General features: G+C 40.2%; 1 long non-coding RNA gene across 1 annotated transcript in view; it reads right to left on the bottom strand.

The window, feature by feature from the left end:
- Nucleotides 1–23,635, bottom strand: part of LOC142664118 (uncharacterized) — a 73,534-nt gene continuing 49,899 nt past the window's right edge. The window contains exons 4-5 of the long non-coding RNA XR_012851203.1: nucleotides 4,048–4,093; nucleotides 1–46 (exon numbers count right to left, since the gene is read on the bottom strand). This is a non-coding gene — a long non-coding RNA (uncharacterized LOC142664118). The remainder of the gene's footprint in view (nucleotides 47–4,047; nucleotides 4,094–23,635) is intronic.

The raw sequence follows: 23,635 nt of genomic DNA on the forward strand, positions 1-23,635 counted from the left end.
CTCACCACTTCCAACAATAGGGATACTCTCCTGCTATTAAGTTACCCTAGAAGTTAAAAGGTGTAGTCAAAAATTTTACAAGGTGAAGGTCTCAATTTGGCACATTGATGAAAGTAGAAGTGGCGCCAATTAATGTTGCAATGTACTAAACATCAATAACTGCTCACATAATAGTCACAACAGCGGAATCAATGGGTTATAAATGTAAAATAAAGAGCCACATTGTGTATACACCACAAATGAGCGAGTGACGAGATATATGATAAAATTCCTTGTCAATTTTCGACTTTTCTATGCTGCATCGGTTGAATGATATTCTTTGAAAACGTGTGGCAATTTGTATTTTTTTTCTATTCGAGAAAATTGAAAGCAACAGAAAGAGTCATCTATAATATCAGATAGATCATAATTTGACACCATTATGTCTGGGGTAAGTATATTGTATATGCTGACCGCATAAATTGTGCTTTATTTAGGGTCACCGGGGAATGCAGTTATTTTAGGAAAAAAATGAGCAAAGACAGAATTTGATAATAATTTAAAGCATTAGTATCTCTGAGCTAATTATTATGCATTTAATAACTGTAGTGTTTATAGTCGGCGGCTCTATTATTCCTTCATATCACTTCTCTGCGGCACGGTATCAGGTTAAGGGCCTCTAAATTGTATCATTTGTCTGTGTCTAAAAGGATGGTAATAATAGGAGGTGCAGAGGTTGAAGTTGCACTTGAGTTATGGTGCCTAAAGGGGACCCAACGGCTCCTCTGCCATGTAAAACAACAGTAGTACTATAAATGGTACATGGTAGTTGGGGGCCCTTGTACAGATTTATTCTTTTGGGGGCCCCGAAGATTTATTCTGTTGAGCTATTCATACATCCATTTCCTTAGGGCCATATTTGTACATGTATTTTTATTGTTCATTACTCAGAGTGCTGTATGGCTATGCTATATTTTGCTTAATAGAAGTTAATGGAGAGAGAATTTTTTTTTATCTGTAATAGGGATCCATATTTTAGATTTATAAGACATTAATATAACAGATTATTATTTTCACCTGAAATATCGGAGCAAATACACATGAAAATACTGGAGGAAAACGCTAAAACATTAAAGGGGTTGTCCACTTTCTGAAAACTGATGACCTATCCACCGGATAGGTCATCAGTATATGATCGGTGCGTGCCTGACATCCGGACCCTGCACCGATCAGCAACTCTGGCTGCCTCCGTGCACCGGATATTTGGAACGGGATGCAGTAGTTGGAGCCGGAAGCAGATGGCCTTGACCACTGCATAGTGGCCGTTAGGCAGAACTGCAGCTCTGCTCCTATTCACTTGAATAGGTGCAGAGCTGCAATACAGCAGCTCGGCCGCTATTCTTTGACGGGAGCCATCTGCTTCCAGCAACATCGTCCGGTGCCTGGAGGCAGCGGGTGTGGCGGATCGATTCAGGGTCCGGGTGTCGGACACTCACCGATCATATACTGATAACCTATCCAGTGGATAGGTCATCAGTTGTCAGAAAGTGGAAAACCCCTTTAAAGGAAACCGAAAACGAACACAATACTGAACAAAATGCAGACAAAATCATTGTGATATTGTGTCTATGTTACCACTGTACTTTCACCTTATTTCAGCCTATTTATGAGGATGCAGAGCCAGAGTTCTTTAGGCCAGGATAACACACACACAGTTTTGATGCAGTTTTTGGCTCAATTTTTGTAGCCAAAGCCAGAAGTGGATCCAGAAGAAGGGAACGTATACAGAAAAGACTGATGCATCTCCTTTCTTTATGTTCACTTTTGTTTTTGGCTCAAAAACCTGTGCCAAAAACTGCATCAAAACTGTATGTGTGATTCTGTACCAATGAAGCCTAATAGGAGGGATCCATAATAAGCTGTGAGCTGATAAGAAGGGGCTGCAATAAATGGTAATTTTGTGAGAATGTTAAAATACGCCCATGTTATGGCTGCCTGATACCAACCTAATTCCACAAAACAGCTAGATAGAAAAAGCTATTGATTTCAATGTTCCTATATTATGGCTTTTCTGATCGAGCTTTGCGTCTGAAATTCTATGTTGGTGCCAATTAAACCAACTATCACACTTATTCCAGGCATCTGTTGGGTTGTCCCATCTCATAGGCAGCACTGTGGCTCAGTGGTTAGCACTGTTGCCTTGGAATTAAGTTTGAGACTCACACTATGTATTATAGAAGGAGATTTACTTGTCTGATTATGAATAGGTTAAAACTGAAATGTTAAAATCAACTGCTAACATTGCTTAATGGGTTGTAATTGTGGTTTTCATCCGTCTGCACAAATATGCGGCAATGAAGCCAGTACTGATTCAGCTGGTGGGCTCAAGGGTTGGAACATCCAGACCAGTCCAACTTGGCCACCAACGTAGGTGGCCTAATAAAAGAATTATCCTGTCACCCAGTGCAAGCAGCTCATGTGTGGGCATCTCTAAAAAGGTATACAAACATAAATGTACAGAGATGCTGGCAAATAAATATAAAACATGCAGTTCAGATCTGTAGAAAAAAAACATTGAATGAATAAACCAAATATATAAAAAGGAAAGCATAAATGCAAAAGTATAAAATAATATATATGTTGTACTGTATCTACACATAATGCCAGAGTAATATAACAAAAAGTTACAATAAATAACAATAAAACTAGTAAAATATATAGCCACAAAAATGGATCAGAAAGCTCTCAGTATTATGTGTAGAATGTAGGCAGGGGGCGGGCAGGACAGGAAGTCTGTGGGATGCAACTTCAGCCAATAGCTGCAGAGGAGGAAGTGATTTAAGAAAAGGGGGCATTGTTTTGGCAAATTCTCCTGTACAACTCAGTAACCATTTTATTTTTGTCCCTGGTGTTAAGGACCAATAGTATATAGAGCACCTTGCATTTGAAGTACCAGAACAAAATAATTATTGGCCCTGGTATGTTATATGAGGTCCATTTTACAAATTATGGAAACTGGCCTAGAACTTCACTTAAAATGATACATTTCTGGCTACCTGCACCCACCACTAGTGGGAGCTTAGGAGCTTACTGCATACTGTTTAAACTTAAAGGACCAGTGTCACGAAAAAACATTTTTTTAGATCAATTTGATTTTAGTGTTTTATTAAACATTTTCTTATTTATTTGTGTGTTTGTGTTTTACTTTTTTTTATTTTTTCACTTTTTCTTCCCTATGGGGGCTGCCATTTTTTACTCCATTTCCGTATGTGTCGATTAACGACACATACAGACATGGAGTACGGCAGCCCCAGTCCCATAGTGAATGCGAACGGGGCCCGTTCCATCCACTATGGTGTACGCCGTCTGTGTGGGAACGGCGCATGCGCCGCTCCCACACAGTCCAAGTTGAACTGTGCGACGTCCGGCACCATTTTCCTGTGGACCGGAAGTCGCAGCCGGACAGTAAGATTACTACTTCCGGTCGCGGCTTCCGGACCTGTGCACTTGGAGCGGCGGTAGCAGACGGAGCGGACGGACCGGAGGGAGCGGCGGCGGCAGGAGCATGTAAGTTATTTCTGTGTATGTACGTGTTTTAGTGTGTGTTTACTACTGTATGTTAACCTACTACACTGTGTGTTAGCTCAAAAAATGGCGACACACAGTAGGAGGTTTGACCGTTCAATCCCCTCGTTTCTCCCGGCACTAGCCAGGATAAAGGAGGGGGGGATTCTGAGAGCTCACTAGAGCGAGTGAGTTTTCTCAAATTTTGCAGCATAAAGCAATGTGGTTGTTTTACCACATGCAATGCTGCAATTTTGGGAATTGCTCCATCTAGTGACCAGTGCTGGGAAATATTATAAATTAGAATCTAATTTATAATATTTCCTGACTAGTGAAAAAAATAAAAAAAATTAGAACAATGTTTAATCACCTACACACTAATTGTTTAACTAAAAAAAAAAATACATTTTTTTCTAGCGACACTTTCCCTTTAATAATAAAACACGATGTAAAGAGCTCCATTCAGCACGAGAGAGAGAGAAGCAAATAATACTTAGCTCTTACCATTATAAAAATATTTTAAGAAATTGTTCAGCACAGAATGTTGGACCTAAAAAGTGATAAAAGGTATATTTTTTTTAAAAACATTTAAAAAGGTTCAAAGGCTATATAATAATATAGTGTTTAACATATATATCAAGATATGTGCAGCAACTGTAATGTGATATGAAAATACCTGTCGTTTCTACAGGTGACATTTTCTACTAATACATTTGTGACTTGTTAACAAAATGTATTTATTTATTTCCAAAATGGGTAACATCATTACCAGGGTAAAAAAGGGGGTCTCATGGTTTAATTGTCCCCTAAATTTAGCTAAGGTATTCGGGTATGTTCACACACAGTAGCAAAATACGTCTGAAATTACAGAGCTATTTTCAGGCGAAAACAGCTCCTGAATTTCAGACGTTTTTGCAAGTACTCGCGTTTTTCGCGTCGTCTTTTACGGACGTTATTGGAGCTGTTTTTTAATGGAGTCAATAAACAACGGCTCCGAAAACGTCCCAAGAAGTGACATGCACTTCTTTGACGCGGGCATCTTTTTACGCGCCGTCTTTTGACAGCGACGCATAAAATTATACCTCGTCTGAACAGAACATCGTAAAACCCATTTAAAGCAATGGCCAGATGTTTGTAGGTGTAATGGAGCCATTTTTTCAGGCGTAATTCGAGGTGTAAAACGCCCGAATTACGCCTGAAAACAGTGCGTGTGAACATAGCCTAAATAACTGCATGTTTCATATATGAAAGCATTAAAAGTGCAATAAAAAAAAGAAGAAAACACATAACAACAATACAAACGTTTCATACTACAATGTTTATTATGTGAACATCATCATCCGGACTATTAAAGCCCACATATCCGGTATCCTTGTAACCGTTAGAGCCTCTACAATAAATGTAACAACCTATTTACAGGGTTACATTAACTGCGTAAAAATAACAGTCTGTCAGAGTGCAGTTTCCTCCTATTTTCAACCATTTCCCTGTCATATAACATATGTAAAGGTAGGCACATTATTCTAGAAAGTGAAACACAGATGTGTAGACTGAGGAATCATAAGTAATGACTGTTTAAAGTGACTTAAAGGGGGAGTTCTGGTTAAAAGGTACAAACTCATACTGGCATAATAAGAGAATGAAAGAGCAGAAAGGAAGTAAAAGAAAATAAATAGAAGAACAGAAGAAAGAAAAGAAAAAAGAAAAAAGTGTCCAGGAATAATATGATATCTATGGGTAAAGTCTATTGTGATATGCCGGATATCTATACCATTTTTAGGATTTTATCATTTCCCATCTGCACATTAGATGCCATTGAATATTACATGTTCACTTTACAGGGCCGGTTTTAGGCAAAGTGTGGACCTGGGCAAAATTACAAGAGGGGCCTAAAAGTTGAAAATAATGTACCAGCAACATAGTTACATACAGTCAATTTGATAAATAAAAACAAATATCAATTTGGTATCACTGTAACCGTATTGACCTACAGAATAAAGTTAACATGTCATTTTTACAGCACGGTGAACGCCATAAAAACAAATCCCCAGAAAAAATTTAGGAATCGCTATTTTTTTGCACATTCCACCCTATAAAGATTTTTTTCCCCAGTTTCTCAGTATATTATATGGTATAATAAATGGTACCATGAAAATCTACAACTTGTCCTGCAAAAAAACAAGTCCCCATACGGCTATATCGATGGAAAAATAAAAAAAAAGTTATAGATTTTGAAAGGTGGGGATTAAAAAACAAAAGTGAAAATCCGAAAAATGACTGTGGAGGGAAGGGATTAATCAGGCCCTCTATTCACACTCAATGGTCTACGGAACAACAACCTCTTCTCTTCCATTACTTTACTCTGGCTGTATAGTATTATTGCAGCAATATATATTCAGACCACAGATAATATATGTCACAATAACAGAGAATTAAAAATAAATAAATCAGACCCAAGACCAGACAACTGCTGCAGCCAGGCCATATAGTACTTAAAGAGGATGTTCTGGCATGGGCAACTAATGACCTATCCACAGGATAGTTCATCAGTAGATGATCGTTGGGGTCCGACACCCAGACCCTTCACCGATCAACTGTTCCGGCTGCCTCCGGGCACCGGATGTTATGCAGTGTACGGAGCCGGAAGCAGATGGCTCAGTACACTGCATAGCGGCCTTGATGCAGAACTGCAAATCTACTATTCACCTAAATAGGAGCAGAGCTGCAGTACTGCAGCTCGGCCGCTATTCTGTGTCTGGAGCCATCCGCTGTGCCCGGAGGGAGTCAGAGCAGCTGATCGGTGCAGTGTCCGGGTGTCAGACCCCCACTGATCATATACTGATGACCTATCCCATGGATAGGTCATCAATTGTCCGTGCTCAGATAACCCCTTTAAGCCCTCGTTCACATCATCGTCGGGCTTCCGTTCATGAGTTCCATTAGACCTTTCCGTCAAGGGGAACCCATGAACGGAAAGCCAAACGGAAACCATTTCAAATGGTTTCCGTTTGTCTTCATTCCGTATGGTTTCCGATTTTTTTTATCAGAAACAATAGCGTAGTCGACTGTGCTATTGTTTCCGCTAAATAAACTGAACATTTACGAAACAGAAACATATGGAAACCAACATGTAAAGGTGTACAATTACAGACGTCTGCACGAAGTGTGAATTTAGCCTTCGCTTAAATACTTATACCTGCTCTTATAGCTTTAAATTCATTGTATGACAAAAGCTTTTAGCAGAGGCAGAATTTGGAAACGATGTTTGTTAGAAACATTTCCACTGACAATGTGTCCAATGGGGATTACATTACAACATAACTTTTATTCATAATATTAAGTATAAACGAGCTTCAAAGTAAACTTCCTCAGAGATATATTAAAAATGATCGATCAGACTCTGTAGATCGCAGTCACAGTGACTCTTGCACATATAATCGGCATGTATTTTTTTCTGACAATAAATTTTATCTCCCCATTCGCTAGACAGAACAGAGAGAAATTGCTGATAGAGCAAAGTCTAACAATAGTAGGAGAAGGTAACTTCATAGCTTGTGTTATAGGCTGCCTTCTACCATCCCTACATTAGCCCTAAGTGTTTTGTCACGGGTCATGCTGTGAGTCATGGAGGGCTCCCCAACTCAAAGTTTTAAGATAATTAGTGAATTGGATAAAATTGATAATGTTACTCCTGCTCCTAAATACTAGCCGGCATAGATCCAAGCCACATATATAATATTGACGATGAAAGTAGACGTGGTCTCTAAGAAGACATAGTTTAATTGAACTTAATAGATAGAAAGCCGTAAAATGGCGCTAATTTTGGTGCAAATCTACACCTTCTCATAGCAAGTATAGAATTATTTTTCTGCCTCTCAAACAGTGCAAAATGTGGCAGATTTATTAAGAGGCATGCCCCTTTTAATACATTTGTTGCATAAGAGAAACAGTGGGCAGCGCAAAAAAGATATGCAATGTAGAAAAGAGTGCCAGTCAACAAGTATATGGAAAGCAACAAGAAGCTAACGGAGAAGAACACATATATTTGACTGCACCTCTCATACTACAGTATCAAAAAAAAATACAAGAAAAATAGACAACAATTAAAAACATAAAAAAAGCACAAACGTGCCAAACCCAAGTTCTAACCACTGGTTAGGATAAAGGACAAATCACTCATGTAAAACATAAGTAGCAAACCATAGGTCACAAGAAATCTAAAATGTCTCAAAATATCCACATTGCATATATGTATCAACAAGTATAAGTAACAATACAATATCAGAAAAGCATGTTAATAAAATAAAAAAATACAAGGGCTTACAAAAACAATCAAAAACAGTTTCTTTGCCTAATGTCACGATCTGTGGGTATGTGGACCCACTGGGCCGTACCGGTATAGCAGCTGGCCAATACAGAGTACCAAGTAAAGTCTATAGTTCAAACAAGGGTACTTGTGGTGGTTCAGACAGTAGCGATGACTAGGCTCAGATGGGACCTTGGCAGCAGACACCAGGCGTGGTGTAACACAGCAGACAGATCGGTGGTACAACACGACTCCAACTCTTTACGGCACAGGAACCAGTTAGCACGGGATACAGGATACAGGTAGCAGGTACAGGAACACTGGGAACTGGAAGACACTAAGGGACCATTTGCAAAGACTAACAAGGGTAAAACAAACAACGCTCAGGCAATGAAGGAAGGGGCAGGGCCCTTCTTATAGTCCAGGGTGATCTGGGAGCAATCAGTCAATCCAAAACATGTGTGTGCTCTGGCCCATTAAGGTCGGGAATGAGATCGAGCACGCACCCTAGTGGTCACTGCAGGACAGGACGGCTGCATCTGCTGGCATCTCTGGGGAGAAATTATAGGAGTCTGCGGTCTGTGACCGCAGACATTACACCTATGCAAGGACCCCACGCATATCACTGTTTTACCGGCTAAATCGGGCCAACCATTTCCTTTACTTAGACTGATGTAAGATACGCCTATCTTCGTAAACGTGGGCCATTATGTGATTGACAAAGTTGAATGTTCTGCATAGCTCAATGTCTAGTCATAATTACACACCACCGATTTTAGCAAGTTTTTCTTTTTTTTTGTACTTTTTAAATGAAAAGGGGTTGTACGTTATGCACTTTCTTTCTCTAATCTCAAGGATTTTGGACAAATACAAAAAGCAGATGATGTAAATAAATATTGCGTGATGTAAAGTAACCAACACAGAGACAAACAAAATGATTTAATTAAAGAGGCCACGGGTCTGACATAGTTTCTTATAAGGAGCTCCAGCTAAAAGCAGGGGAGAGCTATAACAGAAAAATGTGACTCAACTCTCATCCAAAATAATTTTTTCTTTTTTTTTGCGGTCCAATAAATTTCAACACAGTTGGAAGAAAATAACAAAAAGAAAATAAGTGTGTAACCAGTTTCTCCTTCAGAAGCTTTTCAAAAGACATAACAAGGAGACCACAATAAGGTTTTAGTAAAATTTGCTTTCAATTGGCACAGCTTCTTCACGCATACATTAGGCTGTATCAGCCGTCTGCCACTGTTTGTATGGTTTACTATGATTAAATCAAGAATTGTTAGCCACTGTGTTAATGGGAATCTTATATTTAAAATGAAAATGAGACAGAAAAATTATCGAAATGAGTAAGACAGTAAGGCTCTATTCAGACCCATTTTTTCTTCAGTCTTAGGTATACATCAGGAGTATTACCGACGTATACCGCCAATGAAAGGCTGCGATGTATGTTGGCTCTTTTGTCATATACTGGGTGCATGGGGCCCTATGCATAGGGTGAGCGCATGCGTTGGGATTTTTGATGGCGCATATGCTAAATTTGATGAAAAAAAAACGAGTCTAACAATTGTATTATTCTTCAGTTCCTGTTATATATACAAAGAAGTTTGGCTTATGTGCTGTATGACTCTGTTCACACTACCGTCATGGCCTTCAATCTTAATGGGGCCATGACCAGTATTATAAATCCTGATGGATCCCATTGACTTATGATAAGGTACTCCAGGTTTGCTTTGGGGGTTCTGGCATTTTTAGCTGCAAGAATAGCACTGCAGGCCACCATATTCTTGCTATAGAAAACTCTGACAAAACAGAACACAGTCACAGTGTGAACAGAGCCTAAGCCTGCCAGGCATTGGAAGAATACCTTAAAAATAAACTATAGGCAGATATACACAAATACACAAAAAAAAACCTGGCTCTGTAACTAACAACAGATATAAATAAATCTTCCTCAGGTCGGAGCAGGTAAAAATCAGGTGAAATCCAAAACACCACGGTAGTGAATAGAAAAAAGGAAAGTTATTACGGCTCACACGGCACCGTAAAAGCAGTCCAACATGTCATTCCTATGGACAAATTATTCCAGTAGTGATAGATAATCCGTGCGGGTATAGATGGTATCACTGGTACTTGTAGTTCCACGTGTATGCAGCCAATTCATCGACGTCTTCCTTACCAAGAAAGAAGCCGTGTCTCCAGTATGGAAAAAGAATAATAATAGTGCAATACCCTTCAACACTGTATTCGTCACGCAAATTTTATTTCATACTCACAAAAAGGACAAATTTCAAGCTCACATAAACATCAGTAAGATACGATAAAAAGAATGTGCAGCTCGCCAAACAGTATAGGCTTAGGGTCCCGGTCGCAGTTACGACCCCTATAGCTACGCCAGTGGCACAATACTCTTGACTTCTACCCCCCTCACACCTTGCAGTCTCTCACCCTTTTTCCTTGTCCTATTTACTGTACTATCTCAAGATTAAGGCCTTATTCACACGAACGTGTGCATTTTGCGCACGCAAAAAACGCAGCATTTTGCGCGCATTGCAGTTCCGTGTGTGATTAGTGAATTGTGCGTGGCTGTGTGATTTTCACGCATATGCCATCCTTATGACACGCGTTTTGCTGTTTAGAAAAGAAATGTAGCAAGTGCTTTTATTTTTTCCTTCATTTCTTTATCTACTGTTGCGCGAATCACGCGTGACCCACGGAAGTGCTTCCGTGTACTGCGTGTGATTTTCGCGCACCCATTGACTTCAATGGGTGCGTGATCCGCGAAAAACGCCCAAGTATAGGACATGTCGTGAGTTTTACGCAGCGGACGCACGCTGCGTTAAAATCACGGAATGTCTGAACGGCCCCATTCACTAACATAGGTCCGTGCGACGCGCGTGATTTTCACACACGTTAAACACGTTCGTGTGAATAAGGCCTAACAGAGAGTCTATAGGCAGGAAAAGGTCAACTACAGTCTGCTGGAAGGTGAGGAAGATGCCGCGTTCACCTAATAAGACAGATTACAACGTTTCATATGTACTAGTGATTTATGCAAAACAAATTATAACAATAGATATAATGCTGATACAAATCTGATACAAATCTGTCATCTATATCACCATTTTCTTACCCTTTTCCACGTATGTGCTTGTTGTCAGTGGATGGAACAGGTCTTTATGCAGAGACTGAAAACATGTACAGACATAATATTTATCAAGGGTTTGCTGCAACTGTATCCAGTATAGGCATTTCCAAAATATAATGTGCGTACACATTGGCACGTGTGCCACACTTCGCAGATATAGTGTCCAAATAAAGTCAGAGTGCCCACACATAGTGCCATATTTTACCCACCTCATAACTTCCCCCTGCTTGTGTATGCCTATAGACACAGCCCCAAAATGTTATAGTCCAGCAGACCACTCCCCAGGGCTGGAACAAGGGTTTCTCAGTCTTTTAGGCAGGGGACATGAGTTTGTCATTATTAATAATAATTAAAATAATAATCTTCTGACACCCCCAAAAATAAATAAATTATATATATATTTTTTTATTTTTTATTTTTTTTTATTATACAAAATAGTCTGTTTTGTATGTAAGAAAACTAAAAGTCACACACACAGGGCTCAGCTTGACTACTAAAATTGTGCATGATCTTTCTGTGAACACGATAGCGGATAAGGACTGTATCTCGCACCCTATCATACCATACATTTCTACTCTCAAAAACAGCATTTTCTTTTGGCAGTAAATAGCATAATTTAGTAGGTGCTGTATTCAAGATCTGCCAGATTTATTTTAAAACTGATATGGACTTCAGCTGATAAAGATAGTAAACATGGAAGCTATCCCATGAAATATTTTTTCTATTCCTGACTTGAAAAGTAAAAGGTAAATTTTTTTTAACAAAGAGTGTTTATTGCTTTTCATTTAGCTAGTATAAAGTTCATAGGTAATTTTTTTGATAATGTAATGTTCCAAAACACATTTGATTCGTTTGTCAGGCATGACATTCGAAACAGCTGTCACTGGGCCCGTAGAAGTACTGACTGTCACAGGGCCAACTGAGGATGGTGTGTTGCCAATGGATTTGTCATGGGGCTAAACTAGGGAGCAGGGTCTGGTATAGCATAGATCACGGCAGTCGGCAGAGATTCACTCACATTTAGCAAAGTCGGAGGTCAGGGCGAGGCGGCAAGCAGGCGAGGTCAGGGCAGGCGGCAAGCAGGCGAGGTCAGGGCAGGCGGCAAGCAGGCGAGGTCAGGTTCAGGTAGGGTAAAAGATAATCAAAATACAAGTCTTAGGAAAATACAACAGCTAGAGTATGGAACCTTCATTGCCTAGGCATGGAGCAATGTAGGAGGGACCTTTTTAATCCAAGGAAATCTGGGTAGAATTTTGGAGCGCTCTGGCCTTTTAAGAGGAGAAGAGTCAGCCTGCACGCCCACTAGGAGCAGTGGTAGGAGAAGCGGCAGTTGAGTGGAGGAGAGGAGCGGTGCTAGCCAGGAGCCAGCACCGGAAACCAATAAGTATATGGTGGTGGCGGGAGCAAGAGGCAGCGGCGGCCATTACAACAGCTCTCCTCCAGGATGAAGAAAACTGTCTCTCTAGTACCATCTATAGGTGTCTACCATCTAAGTCAATGTCTGACCCTTTAAAGAACCTTCAAATATGACTCAGCAAAACCAGAGACACTCATCTATAGACAGCACTGTTTTGGAGTTTTTGCTCCTCGTCAGTACAGAGTAGGGTTCTAATTGGCTGTGTGATATGCCATGTGTTGCGTGGTTAAAGATCGCTTTCGCCCTGTTTGCATCGCAGGAAAGTCAATGTGTTAGCTTTGTGACACGCAAACCTGCTGGACTGCTTGCGACTGTGGAATCACAGTTACGGTAACTTGAGGGGTTGTCTCATGAAGACATGGATCCAGCTTCTCTAATCCCCGCCAATCTCTTGGTATCTTACAATTATTACACTAATACTATATATGCCTGAAATATAATAGTAACTTTAGTTTGGTGCTTGCTGCGCATCTGGGCATGTGCGATAGGTTGCCCCTAGTGGCTGTACGTCAGATTGACCTGCATGCTATTGGATTATGTGTTACTTGACATGCGCAGTAATTCACTTCTGGGCACGGTGGAAGAATGCCGGGGTTTTCAGTTTCAGTCCATAGTTTTCAGTTACTATCCAAAAAAAACACCTTGTATTTCACAATTATTACACTAATATTTTACACACACATATCGTTTCATTATAAGATTATGCTGTGTGTCATTGATGTCTGTACAAAATGTTGAAAATGATTATTATATTGATTGCACTAAGTGCACTGTTTTATTGGATGCTCCCCCCACTATGCTGTATACTGTTTCTATATATACCTTGTTCACATGTATGTTGGCTGTGCGTGAGTATTGTCCAGAACTTTTTTCATTTTGCAATTATCACTGAAGGAAGCCACTTCTAAACAGATATGTAGCATTAGGGCATGTTCAGACGTGGCATAATTTTTCCGCTGCAAGTGTTGGTGTAGATTTGGGGCAATTACGCAACGAATCTGCACCAACATTTGCATATTTGACAGGTAATTCAGACGTTGCAGATATCACAGCGGACTTGCCACAGATTTCAGTTTTTGCATTGCAAAGGCTGAAATCCGCAGTGAAATTCCGCTTCTTCTCCACCACAGACAGAGCATGCTGCGGAGGGAAAATTCTGCACCGCAGCCTATGGTCCGCAGCGGAGTTTTCCCGCAATGTCTGAACTAACTTTCCTAAAAATTTATTGAAACAAATGTAAAAAACGGCCGCTGGAGAATTCCACTGCGGACAGTCCACAGCGGAACGCCACAGCAATTCCGCCACGTCTGAACTCCGCATGGTGGCCAATTATATGAGTAGCCATCCATTTAATGCATCGACGGGCCGGGTCCACCACAGTGCCACAGCTCTTACAGACGAGCCCTTTAACGGGTCAGACATTAACTTATAGGGTAGCCAAATATTGCCGGAACTAGACAGTTTTCTTCCTTCTAGAGGAGAGTTATTTTGCACGATTTTTTCCTGGGGGCATTACCATACAGACTACCTGCAAGGAGAATCAGTACCTTTCGTGCGTCAGGCATGATACAAAACAAAATCTGAAAACCATATCTTTAGAATGCCCATAAAGAGAATAGATCCCTTGGTACTCACAACTTAATTCATCTTTTTCGTTTCTTCATTTGAATACCAGCTTGTTGTAGGACTTGTGTAAGTATGTAGGTGCGTGAGCAAGGCCCCAGCAGCAATGGACGTTTTAGTTTTCTCAAGGATCCCATCCATCTGCCCTGTCTTCTACTTTCTGTAGGTTAACAAAAAGAGGGGGCAGAGGGAATGGGGTAACACAGGATTGCCGGATCAGACTACACACAGGTTTCATTGTAGTCTGTAACCGTGGAGACACATAGCTCTGCATAGGAACTTTATACACAAAAGTGTAGGATATTTGATCATCAGGACTATTTGCAAAGATGCTTAAATTTTTATGTAAGATACATTTGACCAATATAAAAATGTTTGGAAAAGTAGAGATATTGATTAATTTCTCTGAAGGCATTGCTAAATAATGTGAGGACTCTGGGGGCCATTGGAGGTGGTAACCTAGGTGAGGGGGTCCAGCCTTGGTCAGTCCCATAGCCTTTGCTATTGTCCCTTTGGCGAGAACCTCTGCAGGAGTCCCCTAGAAAGAGAAGTGCAATGTTAGCAGACAAGAGTGTGGGGAATTGTCCCAAGGGTCAAAAAAAAGGGTTTGGAGGGGAAACAAAACCAAGCCCTTCTATCCTGGGTGGCGAATCCCAACTCCATAATGGAAGATCCATTTTTATCTTTGCTATAGGGCCCTCTCTCTTCTATGTACGCCACTGACTCTGAGGTACCAGTTTTAGGTCAGTGCTAATAGTTTTATTTTAGCACAAAGTACAAACATTTGGCAGTATAAAATGGAAGGCACACCCATGGACATAAATTTCTGTCACAATATCATAACAAACATGAACTCCAGAAATAATGACATTTAATGGCCGGTAATCAGTGAATTAATTGCTACAGAAATATAGATTTTCCATCTGAGAACAAATGGCCAAATATCTTGAATGAGAATTATGGTTTTTTGGAATACTGCTCTTCAAAGGAAACCTTTTCAGCGGAGTTTGAAATATTTGTACTGGCGTGTGCACACTCTTGAAATGCCCAAATGCCTGGCAGTACAAGTACATCTGTGTGGAGATTTAGTGTGGCCATTAAAAGTAAGATTGTGCTGTTATATGACATGCTTGTTTGGTTCTGAAAAAAATTACCACTTCTAGTACAGTCTATAAAAGCACTAAGTGACACTAAGCAAAGAGATGTTTTATTATATTTAATATTTTACCGATGATTGTAAATAAAAAATATTGTAGCAGATTTATTAATGACATTACATCACTAAAGAGGGGGGAATCTTGCGCTAAAATTCCATTCTGGTCAGTTATTTAACTAAGTATAACCGTACTAAGGTGGTGTACGGATTAGAGATGCAATTTAACCCCTCTCCGCAACATCATGTACATGCACCTGGGGGAAGGGGTATAATATGTCACGTAGCGGGTTTGTGGACCCACTAGGCCGTACCGCTGTAGCAGGGAGGCAGCTGGCCAAACAACAGGAACCCCAGAATACAATGTCCCGGCACAAGGGTACCTGGATAGTCCAGACAGTGGCTGCAGCTCTGGTACAGATGGAGATTGGTGCAGCAGGAAACGCCAAACGTGGCGGATGACACAGGTGCCGCAGGTTGCGCTAGACGTGGCGAATTCCTCCGGATGTGGCAGATGACACAGGACGTGGCGGATGGCACAGAGGCCGCAGGTTGCGCCAGACGTGGCAAATTCCTCCGGATGTGGCAGATGACACAGGACGTGGCGGATGGCACAGAGGCCGCAGGTTGCGCGAGACGTGGCGAATTCCTCCGGACGTGGCAGATGACACAGGACATGACACGACTACGACACTAATAGGCACAGGCGTCTCATCTCACACTTCCATCATGTCCACCGGTATGTTTCATAACTTTTGTTCTGTCTAGCAGCCATTGCCTTGTTTTGTCCATCATCTTTGGTTACCTCCCTTTGATTCCAAATATATTTGATATGTTACACTGTCCTATAACATCGTTTATCTAAACTTCCTGCGATTTATACTTACCTCTCACACCTATTCAGATATCGCTACAATCACTAGTACCTCATTTTTGTACTGACCATATCGCTGTTCTTGGACATGTCTGGCTCTTATTTACTGTGATCTCAACTGGACACAGTTTCCTCTGTGATCATATGCATTCCCTCTTGCTGTTATAATGTAAACTGCTTACATGTTGACACAATACTCATATCCGACCTTTTGATTGATGCAACGTCTTTTTATTGTGTGACTTATTCCCTATTCCATCTTTTAAATTGTCTTATGTTTGTAATTTAATAAAATTTGTATATTTTTTTCATCATTGTGTGCCGTAGTCGATCATATTTTCTTGGTTTAGTCTCTAATAGGCACAGGAGCAAGAACAGCACGGGATACAGGAACAGGTAACAAGGCACGGGTAACAACTGGAACGGGAAACACTAAGGGACAATTTGCAAGACAGACTTGGGATAACTAACAATGCTCAGGCAAGGATCAGAAGGGCTGGGGCCTTCTTACAGACCAGGAAATCATGGGCCGTTGATGATGATGATTTCCTGATGTGCTTGCCCTTTAAGGCCGGGCACGAGCGTGCGCGCGCACCCTACGGGACACAGCAGAATGGAGCGGAAGTGAGCGTCGTCTTCTAGGAAGGAGATGGGGACCAGCACTCCTCACGGATCCATGGCTGCGGGCGTCGGGTGGTGAGTAAACCCGACGGCCCGTGGCCATGGACGCTACATAATACCCCTGTAATACAATATCCAATGGAATATGGCAAAAAAAAATTCTCACAGATTGCGTATGAATCCATGAATAAAAATAAACCTTTGTATGCGTATGAAATCGAAGGCACACGGAGGCACAGTATGGTCCCATAGATTTTTCTAGGTGTCGTATTAAAGATTTCTGCAAGAAGTATCTTTAAAATGGCCCTTGTGTCATAAAGACATGCCTATTTGAGCATATGGATGACATAGAGGGAGGTCCTCCACTTGGGACCCTATTCTATGACTCCGTAAGAGTCGGTCCCACTTTCAGGGACACAAGGCGTCGATGCCATTCATCTGAGTGGCTGCAATGTAACACTACATTTCAGGAAAGTGAATTAGACAGTGCTGCAAAACCTTGCACATCCGACACGAATGTAACGGCGCATGCAAGTATGATCAGAAATTAAATAGATGTAAACAATGAAGAGGCTGCAGCGCCTTCAAATCCCGGATAACCCCTTCAAGTTCAGGAACCAGTTTGATATTTTTATAGCAGCCACAGCCAGGCAATATGAAATTCTATATACATCATTATACATATCCCAAAAAGCTAGGCACATTAGCTACTTGGCTCCTGAGATATTTCCAGACCTTATGTGAATTCACCTTTAGAGATGAAGCTGGTTCTACATTTTCTTTTGGATAGCACCCACCTAAAAGTTGATGCCATATCAAAAGGCGAGCACTCCATTATTTTTATTGCCCTGCCAAGACACTGGGTTGTCTATGGGCTGAAGGTCTATGCCAGTGTTAGGTAAATAGCAAATGTAGACACATTTTAATTGGAGGAGGCAGCACTGCAACGGGACACCTGGTCTACTGTAGTCCAGTAAATAACAAGTCAGTAAAATATAAATTAGTCCCAGAGCTCTTCCTAATTTATAATTAACAGTGTAGATAAACAGATAGGTCTCTCCACACATTAGTCCTACCAGCCCCTTCCTCAAAGTTCATTGAGGACACTATTCAGAGGCGAATAGCTTCCAAAACTTGTTCTGCTGCTGTCTTCTGCTGTACTCCTTCCCTAAAACCACTACTGGTGGTCAAAAGTCGGACTGTCGAAACACTTCTCTTTGGTACACTCCTTGCTATAATCTAGGTTTACTATAAACTCCGGTCCAAGCTATGCTTGCACCTGTGTCAGGAAAAAGAGTGATATGTAAAATGTAGGTGGCGTCCTTCACCATAAAGTTTAATGGTATACCTTAAACGTATATGTCATGAACTTTTATGACCCTGTTCATGACGTATACATTAAACGTATACCATTATAGTCTGTGGACGACGGATGCCACTAGTACGTGTCTGTTTAACACATATGTTGCCTAAAGACTGTAATGGTATCTGTTTAACATATACGTCATGAAAGTCTGTTGAAAAGCCCATCATGTATATGTTAAACGTATAACTGTGATGTATGTCATAGAGTGACATACATCACCCATAGGCTCCTAAGTTCGAAAAAAATATGTAACTTTTTTTGCCAGATCACTCGGGATATAAAAGTGTAGTCTACTCCGCTACTCAAAAAAAAAAGGTATACCAACGTATACTAGCCTGACTGAGGACAATATTACACTCTTTTGGGCTCCATTTGACTAATGGAGCCCTAGGGAAACATTTAGTGTGAACATCAGGATATTTTCCGACGTACACGCTAAATGTAGGGCCAAAATGTGATTTGCGCATAGCCTTACCCTATGGAATCCTGGGGCTTCTTGGGACCTGGCTAGGGGTTGCCCAGAAGACATCAAGAGCAGGAACTCTTACACTTTTACATTAGGGATAAGGTAGTAGTAGGGTTCCACGTGGGGGGAACTTGGGAATCACTGGTCTATGAACAAACAAAAGTAAATATGTCCTATTTATGTTGGAACACAAAATATTAAAGCTCTATTTTGGAGTTAATACATCTGGAGCCGAATAAGAGGTTTACACCAATGTCAGGACTTTGTAAAGCTCTGTTAAAAAGTCTCATGTCAAGCTTAGTAATCAAACACTTATGTTTTATCTATGTTATGTTCATCAGAATGGATAAGGCTGTAGTGTACAGATCTCAGAAATCGCTGGCCAAGAAAGAAAGCAGAATATATTCCATGTGCTATTAGGGGGTGAGTGAACTCCAGAATATGACCCATGTGTGAAAATATAAAGCATCCGAGATGCATCTGCGAAATATTACAAGAGTTTAAAAAACATTATTAAAAGATCTGTTCATTAGTGAAAAGTATGTCGAACTCTAAGAAAGAGCAGAAAGACAGAGGTGGCTTCCCATAAGGCATAAGGAAAAAAGTGAAAAAGACATTACTGAAGTAGAAAGCCGGTCATTGGTAACATTCTCCACACTAATTCCAGCCAGAAAGACAAATAACTTCTAAGTTCTGGCAAACAAATAGAAGCTCAATATAGAGAAGAACCATGGAAAAAAAAAGAGGTCAACGTGGCGCACTGAAAGCAAACGATTAAAGGTTATTTTCCACTATAAATGTATGGCAGGATTTATCTCCAGCTTTACTTTCAACAAATGCATTCGATTAAACAATGACTAAATATTAGGTGAGGCTTGTTGATAAATACAGTACATTAGAAAGCAGGTATACATATTACAGTATCTTGACTCTAAAATTATTAACACCATAACTCCATGACTTTTTAGTTCTGAGATTCATTAAGACATAGATTTAAAAGTCTGACTGTCGGTAGTTGCACTAGCAATAAATTAATTAATTGGAAATATCTAACGCAACATTCTAAGCAAAGCACCGCTGAATTGTATGACCTCTGGTTACAGAATGTCAGAGTAAGATTCATGAATTTCATTGCTCCATAATTTAGGTGGTCTGAAATCATGGACTCCAGAAAGGCAATCTGCTACAATGTCCCAATGACATGCTGGGTAGATTTCCATTATTAAAAAACAGGTATATTTGCAATTTGGTTCTAAATTATTTTTGTCTGGATCCACTGGAATGCACAACAAAACCTGCTTAAGAAGACACCAAAATAATGCTATGAAAACTGCTCCCCATGTCACACAGATATTTGCTTTTTTTTTAATTTATTTTTTAAATTGAGGTCTATGGGTGGAAAACCCCCTTAAAAAACGCCACATCTAGAACATGCTACATTCTGAAAAAATATCACCAGCGTAAAAAAAACTTCAAAGAAAAAAGCCACAAACAAAAAGGCATGGTGCGTAGAAAACATATTCCCCTACTGACTATCTGACCGCTTTGTTGTTAGCCACCAAGAAAAAGCTACAAGACCCTTACTTAAACACTCAACATCATGAATTATTTCTCAACATAAGTCACACAATATGATTTATTAGTTATAACAACTAATGTCATTATTTATAGAATAGGAATAAGCCTTACACTTTCAGCAGTGTCAGTGTGTAGAGACATGGTACTTGACGGGTGACGTCACCGCTGTGTTGATCTTCAATTCTTTTCTGGGTATACGACACGTCACTTGTGACGTGACGTGTATGGGCTGTTCTGCTGCCCAGCCGGTAACGCGCATGCGTGCTTCCTGCTGTTCTCCCGGTCCCTGCTGTTCTCGAGATACAGCAGGGACCGCGCATGCGCATTACAACAGAGCAGCCCATATAGGGCACGTCACAAGTGACGTGTCGTATACCCGGAAAAGAATTGAAGATCAACAAAGCGGCCGGAGCTAGTGCAGAGAGTGCCGTTACCCGTCAAGTTCCCCACGGCAGGATCTGGAAACGTAAACGGAAATGTAAGTATATTGCAAATGTATTTACATTTATAAATTACAAGCATTAACACAAAGTCATTAAATCTCGGACAACCCAAGACATTTTTTACGTTTTTCCATCGTCGTTTCCAGAGCTATAACTTTTTTATATTTCTTTTTTTTATAAACTCTTTATTTGGTAATGAAGACATAATAAATCAGTAGACATTCCCACATATCAGATCATATCGCTACGTAGAGCTTTGATAACATTCTCAGAAGAAAACATTGTGATAGAGATTAATTTCTAAACAGATGTTGCAGGAATATCTCATATTATCGAAAACATTGATATATCAATACATTAAATAATATTTATGAGTATAGTGTAACGATAAAACACATAACCCCTTCCTAGTGTATGATGAAGTAAAACTTAGTAAATGTGTGTCTCTAGAAAAAGTAGGGTTTTCCAGCCCACGATTATAGAGGCCGGCTAGGAAGAAACAACAATTAAACCAAAACCGACTAAACATGGTGCAGCTATCCATAGTAAAGAATCTATTTCTGTCCTAAACTGATGAGTCCTCAAAACTAACAGAAGGCTCTAAGCGATTTCTATGAGGTCCAACTGATCCACTGGGCTTCACATTGTGGCAATCTGTTTTCCAGAATACGGGTATGTGCACACACACTAATTACGTCCGTAATTGACGGACGTATTTCGGCCGCAAGTACTGGACCGAACTCAGTGCAGGGAGCCGGGCTCCTAGCATCATAGTTATATACGGTGCTAGGAGTCCCTGCCTCTCTGCAGGACAACTGTCCCGTACTGTAATCATGTTTTCAGTACAGGACAGTAGTACCACGGAGAGGCAGGGACTCCTAGCGTCGTACATAAGTATGATGCTAGGAGCCCGGCTCCCTGCACTGTGTTCGGTCCGGTACTTGCGGCCGAAATACGTCCGTCAATTACGGACGTAATTAGTGTGTGTGCACATACCCTACTAATTAATTTCTCAAATTGGTGTATCTCTTTAATTTTGTTCAGCGTCCTCAGGAATGGGATAGATAGTGATTTCCAGCTAATGGCTACTGTCCATTTGGCTGCTGATAAAATATGCGAGATTAATTTTCGATTTAGTTTGGGTACATCAGGAATTTCTGCATTCAGTACCGCTGACCAAGGGGTTAATTTGATTTGTAACTGTAATTTAGAATTAATAAGGCGCTCAACTCGTTTCCAATGAGCCTGTACTACTGGACAGGACCACCAGATATGAGCCATAGTGCCCCTCTCCCCACAGTTTCTGAAACAAGCATCAGAACTACCCGTTCCCAAGCCAACATATATGAAGTAGGACCATTGTATGGTTCGCTTCTGAATTGGAAGTACAAAACTGAAATCAGCCCTTTCCCCCTTGGGGAGTCTCGACAGTTAGCTTCGTAGAAGGTTATACTAGAGTCGTTGGTAGAAAAACAGATCCCGAGAGAAGATGATGTATTTGTAGATATCGAAAATATTCCCTGAGCGGGATTTGAGAATCCTGACGTAGGGCCTCAAAAGGAAGGGGTTTACCATCCTTGCACAATTTAAGTAATGAAGTGAAACCTAATGAGGTCCACCACTGGAAGGCCTCCGGGTGCAATCCCGGTGGAAAATCAGGATTAAGCAATAATGGTTGTAATGCGGATGGATTAGATACCAGTTTAAACTTTTCCCGACAAAGTAACCAAAGTGTGAGGGAGTGTTTGATAATGTTATTATCAATGCCAGGAATGTGAGATTTTAAAACCGGAGACCACATCAGTGCCTTTAGTGAGGATGGAGATGTGGTAAGGGATTCAAACAGAACCCATTTTACGGTGTTGGGGTCACAGTTCCATGCTGCGATCTGCGAGATTTGAGCAGCATAATAATATAATTTCAGGTCTGGAAGACTAAGTCCCCCACTAACCGTGGAGCGATGTAAGGTGGACTTACCAACTCTTGATCCTTTATTCGCCCATATGAATTTATTTATTATCCGCTGTATATGTGAGATGGCATAAAGCGGAACCCTTACTGGAAGGGCCCTAAATAAATACAGCAGCTTGGGTAGAATGGTCATTCGAACTGCAATGAGTCTGCCCATCCAAGATATATGGTACCTAGACCACTCCTCTAATAGTTTCCTGATAGACGCAATTTTTTTAGGATAGTTACTTAAGTATAAAGTAGTTGGATCTCTAACTAGAGCTATTCCTAAATATGTCATGCGGGAGTGTTTCCACTGAAATCCAAAGTTAAGTTTTAACAAGTCCACCTGCTCCATCGACATTTGAATCTGCATTGCTGTGGATTTAAACGGATTTACAATTAGTCTCGAGTAAGACCCAAAGCGGGTAAGAGTATCCATGAGATTTGGTAAAGAAAACTTTTTCATATTTCTATCGACATAGCTGTATAAGGTCTTGTTTTTGCGGGACAAGCTGTATTTTTTAATAGCACCATTTTGGGGTACATATAATCTATTGATTAACTTTTATTAACTTTTTTGCTGGGGTAATAGGAAAAAAACCTGAAATTTTGCCACTCTTTTTTGTGTCTTAAATTTAGGTCGTTTACTGTGTGGTATAAATAACATAATGACTTTTTTTCAGCGGGTTGTTACGATTGCGGCAATACCAAATTTATCTAGTTTTTTAATGTTTTACTACTTTTACACAGTGAAAACACTTTTTTTTCTAAATTATTTGTTTTTAAGATCCATAACATCTTTATTTTTCTGCTGACATAGCTGTATGAGGGCTTTATATTGTTACCATTTTGTAGTATATGCGAGTTTTTTTTTTTTTTTTACTGTAGCATGAACTGAAAACAGCAATTCTGGCATTGTTTTTTATTTTATTTTTTACAACGTTCACCCTGTGGGTTAAATAATGTAATTTTTTTATACTTGGGCTTGTTACGGTCGCGGCGATACCAAATATGTGTAACTTTATACTTTTTTTCGTAATAAAGTATTTTGTAAGGGGAAAAAGTGAGTTTTTAAAATTTTTTTTAATTGGGACTTTTAATTATTTATTATAAACTTTATTTAACTTTTATTTTAGTTCCA

Source organism: Rhinoderma darwinii, chromosome 11 (assembly GCF_050947455.1).
Source record: "Rhinoderma darwinii isolate aRhiDar2 chromosome 11, aRhiDar2.hap1, whole genome shotgun sequence".
Classification (NCBI taxonomy): Eukaryota; Metazoa; Chordata; class Amphibia; order Anura; family Rhinodermatidae; genus Rhinoderma; species Rhinoderma darwinii.